This window comes from Dama dama, chromosome 9, assembly GCF_033118175.1.
Source record: "Dama dama isolate Ldn47 chromosome 9, ASM3311817v1, whole genome shotgun sequence".
NCBI lineage: Eukaryota > Metazoa > Chordata > Mammalia > Artiodactyla > Cervidae > Dama > Dama dama.
This window is the reverse complement of record NC_083689.1, coordinates 61,527,029-61,537,636: the sequence shown is the minus strand read 5'-3', so window position 1 is coordinate 61,537,636 and position 10,608 is coordinate 61,527,029. Positions and strand designations below refer to the sequence as shown.

At 36.3% G+C, this 10,608-nt stretch overlaps 1 non-coding gene across 1 annotated transcript; it reads left to right on the top strand.

Moving 5' to 3' along the window:
• The first annotated feature begins 1,892 nt into the window (after nucleotides 1–1,892).
• On the top strand, nucleotides 1,893–1,999 carry LOC133062973 (U6 spliceosomal RNA). Its single transcript, XR_009694292.1, has one exon. It is a non-coding gene; the product is annotated as a U6 spliceosomal RNA (small nuclear RNA).
• Nucleotides 2,000–10,608: the final 8,609 nt, after the last annotated feature.

The following is a 10,608-nucleotide window of genomic DNA, read 5'->3' as shown; positions in this document are numbered from 1 at the left end:
TTTGAATGTTTTACAGGATTGGCCAATTTCTTATTTCTGATTTTAAAAATAAAATCCTCCCCTGAGTGCAGAATATATGAACAAATCTTAAATCCATCAATAATACATTTTTGAGAGAATGGACCATTTTAAAAAAAAATATAGCATACTGGACATTTTACTTAGGTCTTCTGTTTCCTCCATGCTTTCCAATCATTATTTTTTCATAAGCATCTCCAGAGCTGAACTTTTTGTAGATCTAATGTCAAGATCCTTTCCTTCCAAGGATCTTTTTTGAGTGACTTTTCACCTTTGATGAAACTTCATCAAGTTACCTAGGGATTCACAGCTGGTCACATACAAAGGTTTATTTGTATTTCTGATCCTTTTCACTGTTAAAACCATGGTTTACCTTAAATTTGCATTCCAAAGGATGCTTTCCTCACTTCCATTCTTCCTGCTTCTTCAGAATTTTCCTAAGTATCTTCTGTTCTTACTTTGGAGATGGCAACATTTCTGTCTTTGCTATATGTAGTTCAATGTTTAAACAACAGAATTTGTTCAAATATAATCTTGAATATAACTATGCAAGTGAAAAAGTGAAAATATTAGTCACTCAGTTGTGTCTGACTCATTGCAACCCCATGGACTGTAGTCCGCCTGACTCCTCTGTCCATGGAATTCTCCAGGCAAGAATATTGGAGTGGGTTGCTAGTCCCTTCTCCAGGGAATCTTCTGAATCCAGGGATTCAACCTGGGTCTCCTGCAGGTAAACTGCAGGTAAATTCTTTACTGTCTGAGCCAACAGAGAAGCCTGAATATAACCATAACATATATAATAAATAAAAGTGTTTTGTTTCCAAACAGAGACGGGAGGACTAGTATGCTTCACCTAGCCTCCCCCTACATTACAAGTACAGTTGTTCAGTCATTAAGTCCTGTCTAACTCTGCGACCCCATGAACAGCAGCACACCAGGGTTCTTTGTCCTTCACTATCTCCCAGACATTGCTCTTGTCCATCGACTCAGTGATGCCATCCAACCATCTCATCCTCTGTTGCTCCCTTCTCCTCTTGCCCTCAGTCTTTCCTGGCATGAGAGCCTTTTCCAATGAGTCGGCTCTTCACATCAGGCAGCCAAGTACAGACACCATAACTTTTCAAATCATTTGTACACATCTACCATTTAGGATGGGGGTACCTGCCAAGACATATATGCTTACTTTATTGATCAAAATGAAAGAAAAAGATATAAACTGTTTGAAAATCACAACAATGTCAAGTGTGTACTTTTCTCCCTGTTTTCCTCCTGTATCTCAGTTGCTCAGAGGTATGCTAACTATTCCTGTTATGAAGAACTATATTTTCCTTCATTGAACACATGATTCAGATTAGCCATCCCTTCTCTTCATTTTTAAAGATGCCTTCTCGTTTCCCATTATATCAGAACTGTTCATTCACTGTACTTGCTTCAGCAGCGCACGTAGTGAAACTATTCATTCACTGATTTGCTGAGTCATTACCAAACATCAATTTCAAAGTTGGTGGAAGTCACTGAAGATGAATCAGATACAAGTCTTGCCTTCAAGGATCTTATAATAGGGTAGGCAAGGCATATGCCCAGTGTAGCTCTATTTTGAAATAAAAAGTGTTAATTGCCAAACAATATAGTGGCATGGGAATTTAGAATGAAAAATTGTACTATCGGCTGAAATATGAAGAAAAAGTTTATAGGAGACAAGAAATCTGAAAGAAAAAAAAAAGCCTTGAGAAATGGATGGTGTCAACATACAGATATGTGGGGTAAGACTCAGGAGATGTATGTCTGGAGGAACAGTGATATCACAGAGTTTAATTTGACTGTAACAAAAGGTGAATGAAATAACGACAGATACAATTAGGAAAAGATATTGGGTGCTCACTTCGGCAGCACATAAAGTAAAATTGGAATGATACAGAGAAGATTAGCATGGCCCCTGCGCAAGGATGACATGCAAATTCATCAAGAGTTCCATATAAAAAAGAAAGAAAAGGATATTGGGACCACAACGTAAAGGACATGATACCTGGACCTCGGGACTCACTCAGCTTTATCTCTCATGGTTTCTTCTACCTGATATTTTTTAATATCAAATATTTTATAGGAGGTCTGAATACCAGATTAATGCTCTATTAAAAGAAACATCTTTGTTACTTATTCTGCTTTAAATATTTGCTGAGTATGGAAACGGTTGGTGTGCCAAATTGAAGAGCAATATGATATACCTTTATAAGTTAGAGAATATAGTAAATGAAAACTGTTCTCTCTTAAATATAATCAATAAGGAAATATTATTTTTTACTTGGCCAAAGTTAGAACAAATGACATTTTAAAGTGGAGTTGGAAAAGATATTTTACTGAAATGAGCTAAGCTTTATGAGTAATATTTGGAAAAAAGCAAAATGAAAAATTATCAGTTGTTTGAAAAAAATATTACAAGCTGTGGTTTTAAAATATATTTAAGAGAAGTGAAAGTCACTCAGTTGGAACCCATGGAGTATACAGTCCATGGAATTCTCCAGGCCAGAATACTGGAGGTGATCACCTTTCCCTTCCCCAGGGATTCTTCCCAAACCAGGGTTTGAACCCAGGTCTCCCACATTGCAGGCAGATTCTTTACCAGCTGAGCCACAAGGGAATCCCAAGAATATTGGAGTCAGTAGCCTATCCCTTCTGCACGGGATTTTCCCACCCTAGGAATCAAACTGGGGTCTCCTGCATTACAGGAGGATTCTTTACCAACTGAGCTATCTGTATTCTATCTTTACCTCTTTCTATCTATCTATCCAAATATTCAGTCATGATAACAATTACTATGGCAAATGCCATAACAGATTGGTGGTGCTAAGAAAAAGTGTTGCCATGTGATAATTTCCTTTAACGATGCTGATTACCATGCTAAACATACCTGCTTTAGGAGAAACGTTGGAACATTGACTAATTACAAGTCATCTGGCCTTGGACAAGTTACATTTTCCTCTTAGAACAAAGATTATTCATTTATGCCACATAGAGACTAGACCAAATGTCTTCTAATTTCAAATAATAACAATAATAGTAATTTTGTCTTCCATGATGCATGACCTGTCTATGAGGAAACTGCCCTGCCCAATTCATCTGAGGAAAAAGAAGCTCTAGGCTATTTTTTGAGTATGGGAAGACAAGGGCACTAACTGGACAAAGGTGGTCATATGGTCCTAGGGCAGTCAATCCATAGGCTGAGAATACTTTGCTCAAAGACTTCTGAATAAGAGAGGCAATGGATGTTACTTTAGCTAAATTACCCTCTATTTTAGCTAAATTTTCCTGATGAAATTTGAGTGGTACAATATGGAGAGAATCAAAACACTGACAAACAAAAAAATAAATAAGGCATAAAAAAGTAGCTTAAAACTAGGATGATAGTGAAGTCAGAAGAACTAATGAAAGGGTTGAAGAAAGGAAATCTGTTGTTCCCAGAAACAAAGGCAGGACAGGGGTTCTAACTATTGCAATTGCATCAACAGAACTCTTGACAAAATATGAAATTCAAAATTGTAAAATTACTAAACACCAAAACATGTCTACAGCAGTTCAACACACTTGAATTTTACCTTGGTGACTATGCATTGATTATAATGTAATATCAAAACCTTAAAAAATAAAACTCTGGTACCTCAGCTTTGTAGGTCCTTTAAGTACACTGTCAGTTTTCCTACTGGATCATTTATTTGAACTGCTTTCAGTCTTCAACCAAAGCCTTCTGAGGGTTCACCTAGTACCCTTCTTTCTTCTTTTTTCTTCAACTTCAGTAGAAACTACATAACTTTAGATTCACCCTCTTAAAAAAAGCTTCAGTGTACTGTACGGTATTAACTATAAGCACAAAGCTATACAGCTGATCTCTAAGATTTTTTCATCTTGCATGACTAAAACTCTAAACTGATTGAACAACTACTTCCCATTTACCCCTCCCCCTAGCCCCTGGAACCCATCCTTCCACTTTCCATTTCAATGAGTCTGACTACTGTAGATAAAGTGAAATCATGGAACATTTGTCCATCTGTGTTTGTCTTGTTTCACTTAGCATAATATCATCAAGGTTCATTTATGTTGTAGCATGTGATAGGACTCCTTCTTTTCTGTGGCTGAATAACATCCCATTGTATGTATATACCACATTTTCTATCTATTAGCCTTCTTTCTTATTGGCACATTTTATCCTCACAATATGTTCTCATTACTAGAGGTAGCTTGGGTAAAACTTCTGAGAGCCTAGAGAACTATGTTTTTTACCTGTCACCTGATTTAATGTTCCCCATAGACCTATGAATTGTTTTTTTCTCCATTATAAAATTAGAAACTGAGGCTAAGAATCTTAACCTAAATCATAAAACTAGAGAGTGGCACAGACTGGATTCAAACCTAGAGACATGTGACCACAGAGGCCATGCTATTGTGCTGCCTTCCAGACTTGAAACACCAACATGGGAACGTAAACTGGTGAAGCCTATGGAGAACAGTATAAAGGTTCTTAAAAAAAAAAAAAAAACTGAAAACAGAGCTACCATATGATCCAGCAATCCCACTCCTGGGCACATATTTGGAGAACACTGTAATTCAAAAAAATACATGACCCCAATATTCACAGCATTATTTTCAATAGCCAAGACATGGAAACAACTCAAATGTCCAATAACTGAAGGGTGGATAAAGATGTGATTCATATAAACAATGCAATACATACTGTCAAGAATGAAATAATGCCATTTGCAGCAACATGGATGTAACTAGAGATTACCATACTAAGTGAAGTAAGTCAGAGAAAGAACCATATGATGCCACTTACATGTAGAATTTAAAATATTGTACAAATGAACTTATTTATGAAACAGAAATAGACCCACAGACATAGAAAACAAACATGGTTAGCAAAGGAGATAGGGGGTGGGGAGGGACAAGTTAGGAATTTAAGATTAGCAAATATAAGCTACTATATGTAAAACAGATAAACAACAAGGTCTTACTGGTCCTATAGCACATGGAACTATATTCAATACCCTGTAATAGACCATAATGGAAAAGGATATGAAAATAATACATTTATATGTGTATAACTGAATTACTTTGCTGAATACCAGAAACTAATACAGTGTCATAAATCAACTATATTTTAGTAAAAAAAATTTTTTTTGATGCCAGCAGGTTGCAATCACACACTTCTGGCTGAAAATAATAGCATAATATTTTTCAAAATACTTTCATATCTTTTGTTCATTGAATAATAAAACTGTTTTACTGTTCGTATGTGGGAGATAAGTGAGAAAGGTAATGACATTCTCATTTTACAGACGAGGAAACCTAATATTCCACCAAATCTAGAGACTGTATAAAGCAAACTAATTCAGAGGCCATAGCACATGCTTTAGAGCCAACCTTCTCCACATACCAGGTATATTAACTATGGCATCTCTTCAGAAGAGGAGAAATAATGACATTGATCTCACGAAATAATGTGAGGATTAATGTTAAATGAAATCTAGCTCAATAATTGGCAAATAAAAGCAGTCCAATAAATGACTGTTCTCTTCCTCTTCCATTCCAGATCCCACCCAATTCTTTTTAAGAATTAAATCACACTGTCCTTAATAGCCACCAAACTCTCTAAAGTCGTCATAATGTGAAATGCATGGAGTATGATTCATCACATAGGATTTCCTTAGATTTAAAGAATGTCATTTTATCCAGGACTACTCATGTCTATTTATATTTACTTGCTAATTTATTTTTACCCCACCTTCTTCTAAAAAGTATTTGAGGCAAACAACTCAACTTCTAAATCAAATTTCCTGAATATAAACAGTGACATAAACATAAGACAGCTCATTCTTTCTGAGGTCTTCCAAGGAAACAATTGCCTATAGAAAAGGAGAGAAGTGCTAAGGTACAAAGATCTGAAAGCCACATACATTTAGAAATGAGCACTGATTTCATCTGTGAGATAGTGGAGGAGCCTGACAGGCTACAGTCCATGGGGTCGCAAAGAAACTGACATGACTTAGCAACTGAACAACAACTGATTTTATCATCAAAAACAACTTCATCCTAAAAATCTGCATTGGCAAAATAAGGAACGGGGATTAGTGGATCCTTCATTTTCTTCTAAATTTTACGACGTAACATCGTCATGGGGGAAGAGCATCAATCAGAATTCAAGTGGAGGAGAGTTTCAGCTGCTAAAAAGAGCCTCCCCTCTCCAACTGGCCTTAAAGAACACTCCCTCCTCTAGCATATACATACTGACTTGCTCACCCATTTGACACATTATTTTAATGATTAAGTTATAATTTGCTTTTATTTTTAAAGCTGTATATCTAACAGAACAGAGTCAATACTTTATACATTTTTCATAATCAAAATACCTAATAAAATATCAAATAACAGTGACTACTTGCTGATAGGGAAACCTTTTTTTCTCCCCAAATTAAAAAATTTAAATTCCTTGAATCTGCTTACAATTATGAATGTTTCCTGGTCCACACAGACAATTTTCTGTCATTTTATTGGTCTCAGACATTGTAACAATAAAACAGTTTTACCTTATTATATTTGATGTTTCCAACAATCTTAGATCATGCAGTTTTGTCTGATCTACATTTGTATAACATTTTAAAACCAGGGACGCATGTCAAGTGAAGAACAATAGATAGATTAGGTTTTGGGATCTAAACCCAACATTACCAGCCATGAAAGCTTCAGAAAATTACTTAAAATTTCTGAGCTTTGGTTGAGATTAAGGTATTTCATAGAATTATCATGAGGATTATTTAGAAAATATTTGAAAATTCCTAGGACTTTGTAGGTGCTTAATAAATGATAGCTATTAGTTCCATTAAAATAAAAGTATTGAAAAAATTAAGGTATTGGGAAGGAAAACATAAAACCGTGTTTATTCAGAAATGACATGATTGTCTACACAGGAAGTTCAAAAGAACCATAAAAAGATTCCTGGAACTAATAAGCAATTATGACAAGATTCTTCCAAACTTGATCCATAGATTCAATGCAATTCCAATCAAAATTTCAACTAGTTATTTTGTGGATACTGACAAATTGATTCTAAAATTTATATAAAGAGGTAAAAACACAGAGTAGTCAATACTCTGGTGAAGATGTAAAATAAAGTTAAAAGAGTGATGTTACCTGACTTTAAGACTTACAAAGCTACAGTAATCAAGACAATGTGGTATTGGCTAGAAGACATACAGATCAATGGAATAGAATAGAGAACCCAGAAATATACACACATAAATATAGTCAACTTATCTTTGGCAAAAGGAGAAAAAGGCAGTAAAATGAAACAAACATAGTCTTTTAAATATATAATGCTGGAACAAGTGAACATCCACAAGCAAAAAATAAATCAGATGGACTTTACACCCTTCACAAAGATTAACTCAATAGAAATATTACCTCAAAATGTAAAATACAAAATTGTAAAACTCCTAGAAGACAATACTGGAGAAAACCTAGACAACTTTGGATACAGTGATGACTTTTTAGACATAACACCAAAGGAATGATCCACGAGAGAAATAATTGATAAGTTGTAGATAATCAAAATTTACCTGAATCTTCCCCTTAATTTTGCTGAGATTCTAAAAGCTCTAAAATATTAAGACCTAATTAAAAATTAAAAGCAAAATTCCATCCTCAAAAGTCTTCCAATGACTCCTCCCAGCTTCAAATTTCTACTCATCTCTGTTTTGTAAAGTTTACATAATTTGGCTATGATTTACTTATTGGAATATATGTGAATCTTTGTGAGTTCTTGGACTTTAATCACACCTTGGCTTATGAATATATCTACTATTCCTCTACTTGTTACTGTAGGAAGAGTAAGAATTTTAAGCTCGATACAAACTGAGTTTGAATCCAGGTTCTGCTTCTTCATACCCATGGGACTCTACACATTTCATTTAACCTAACTTCATCTGTGTAAAGGTGATGATAATATAAGGGTTGCTGACAATACCCATAGTGCTTATAATTCAGGACCTGACACATAGTAGGCACTCATGCAGGGCTTCCTAGGGGGCACTAGTGGTAAAGAACCTGCCTGCCAATGCAGCAGAAGTTAGAGTCCAGATTCAATCCCTGGGTCAAGTAGATCCCCTGAAGGAGGGCATAGCAACCCACTCCAGTATTCTAGCCTGGAGAATCCCATGGACAGAGAAGCCTGGCGGACTACGGTCCATAGGATCGCAAACAGTTGGATATGATTGAAGTGACTTAGCATGCACATACAGACACCTACTAGTTGGAAGTGATGGTAATACTGAGGATGATGGGTTTTTGACCACTGAGCAGATTTTCAGAGAGTAGAGAAATTCTCTCTCTGAATAAAAACTTCAGCCAAGCCCTAAGTTAATCAATACTTATTTATCTAGCTCGCATGTGTTTTTCCGTAACTACTAGGATACCTGATATCTAAACCCTATATTCTATCTCATATAGGTCCTGGAGATGGTGAAGGGCAGGGAAGCCTGGCGTGTTGCAGTCCATGGGGTTACACAGTCAGACACGACTGAGTGACTGAGCTACAAAATTCTATCTCATGCTGTTGTCTTTATGTAAATAGAACATTCACTAATCAGATGTTTTGGAGACTGTCGATGGAAGTATGGATTCTGGAAGGATTGTATCTGCCACCAACAAACTGCTTAAAACTTGGCAAGTTACTTTGTCTCTCCTTGCCTCAGTTTATTTATACATAAATTCTGAATGGTAAAGCAGTTCTCATAATTAAATTAACACTTACATAAAGTACTTACAATAGTTCTTGACAATCAAAAGCTCTCACTTTCAGATGGTATTTGCTTATCATTATCATTCCATTTTTAGTTCTCTTTGATAACTTTCTCCCCAACTTAAAACATTTAGCATTATCTGGTCAAAGAAAGGGTCCTTTAGTACTTAGTGACTTGAAATAGGATTCAATTTGGGTTCACAAAGGTTAAAAAGAAAAACACTGACAGTGCCAGGAGAGTTTGTGGAAACTAGCAGAATTTATAGAGTTTAATGTACTAAACTCTGGCAGAAGTGTGAATTGCAAAAGCCTTTCTAAAGAGTATTGCAGAGCAATTTAACTTTGTTATGCCAGTGAAATAGTAGAGCAAAGGCACTAACCTGAAAATATAAGATTGGTAATTGCAAACCTTTATATAAAAGGAAATATCAACTTAAACCCATACTGAAAGGAAAATGGTAAAATAAACTATAGAATATTCACAAGAATGTGCCCATAAGCCCCTGAAGCCTCACTCTCCATTACTATAGCCTATCTCAGTAAACATCTCCAGCTTCAATTCAATTTCTCCAGCCTAAAGCCTACGATTCCTACCTGACTCCTTTCTATATAATCTTTTGGTAAGTCCTATCCATCCTAAAGGAGATCAGTCCTGGGTGTTCATTGGAAGGACTGATGCTGAGGCTGAAACTCCAATACTTTGGCCACCTCATTTGAAGAGTCGACTCATTGAAAAAGACCCTGATGCTGTGAGGGATTGGGGGCAGGAGGAGAAGGGGATAACAGAGGATGAGATGGCTGGATGGCATCACCGACTCGATGGACATGAGTTTGAGTAAACTCCGGGAGTTGGTGATGGACAGGGAGGCCTGGCATGCTGCAATTCATGGGGTCACAAAGAGTCGGACATGACTGAGCGACTGAACTGAACTGAACCAATTCTTCTATTACATACTCTAAATTACTCAGTCATTACCAAATGAACTAAGCCATTATCATATCTCACATGGACTGCTGCTATAGCCTCCTCATCAGTTTCTTTGCTTCCATGCCAATGAAGTTTTCACAGAGTAGTCTGAGATGTCTTAAAAATATAAATAAGATCAATTAAAACAGCTTCTTAGAGCTTCTGATTATTTCCCATCAAACCTCACATGCAGAGATAGATATAGACTTTCAGATGTGGTCTACAAGATGCTAATGAATCTTTCCAACGTCATCCTGTACTGTTGTTTCTTCTCATGTACTATATTCCAGTACCATCAACCCTCTTACTGTTTCTCCAACATGCCAAGCTTGTTCCTACCTTAGAATCTTATACCAGCTTACCCTCTGCCTAGAAAGTCTCTCCCCTAGATTTGTGAGTGGCTGATTTCTTTACAGGGTCAACTTAAATATTTCTTCTCAGATCTTTCTTCACAACCAAATCTAAAGCAGTCCCTCCATCTACTTCATCCCCATTCCCAGACATTTTCATGACACCGTTAATTGTCTTTATAGAATAATCATAAGAATAATCATATTTGGAATCTTCTTGCTATTAATGTCTGTGTGCATTACTTGCTCAGTCATGTCTGACTCTTTGAAACCCCATTGATTGTAGCCCACCAGGTTCCTCTGTCCATGGAATTCTCCAGGCAAGTGTACTTGAGTGGGTTGCCATTCCATTCTCCAGGAAATCTTTCCAACCCAGGGATCGAACCCAGGCCTCCTACATTGCAGGAAGATTCTTTACTGTCTGACCACCAGGGAAGCCTGTTTACTTCTTCACTGTTAATCTGTTTACTTCTTTACTATTTTTC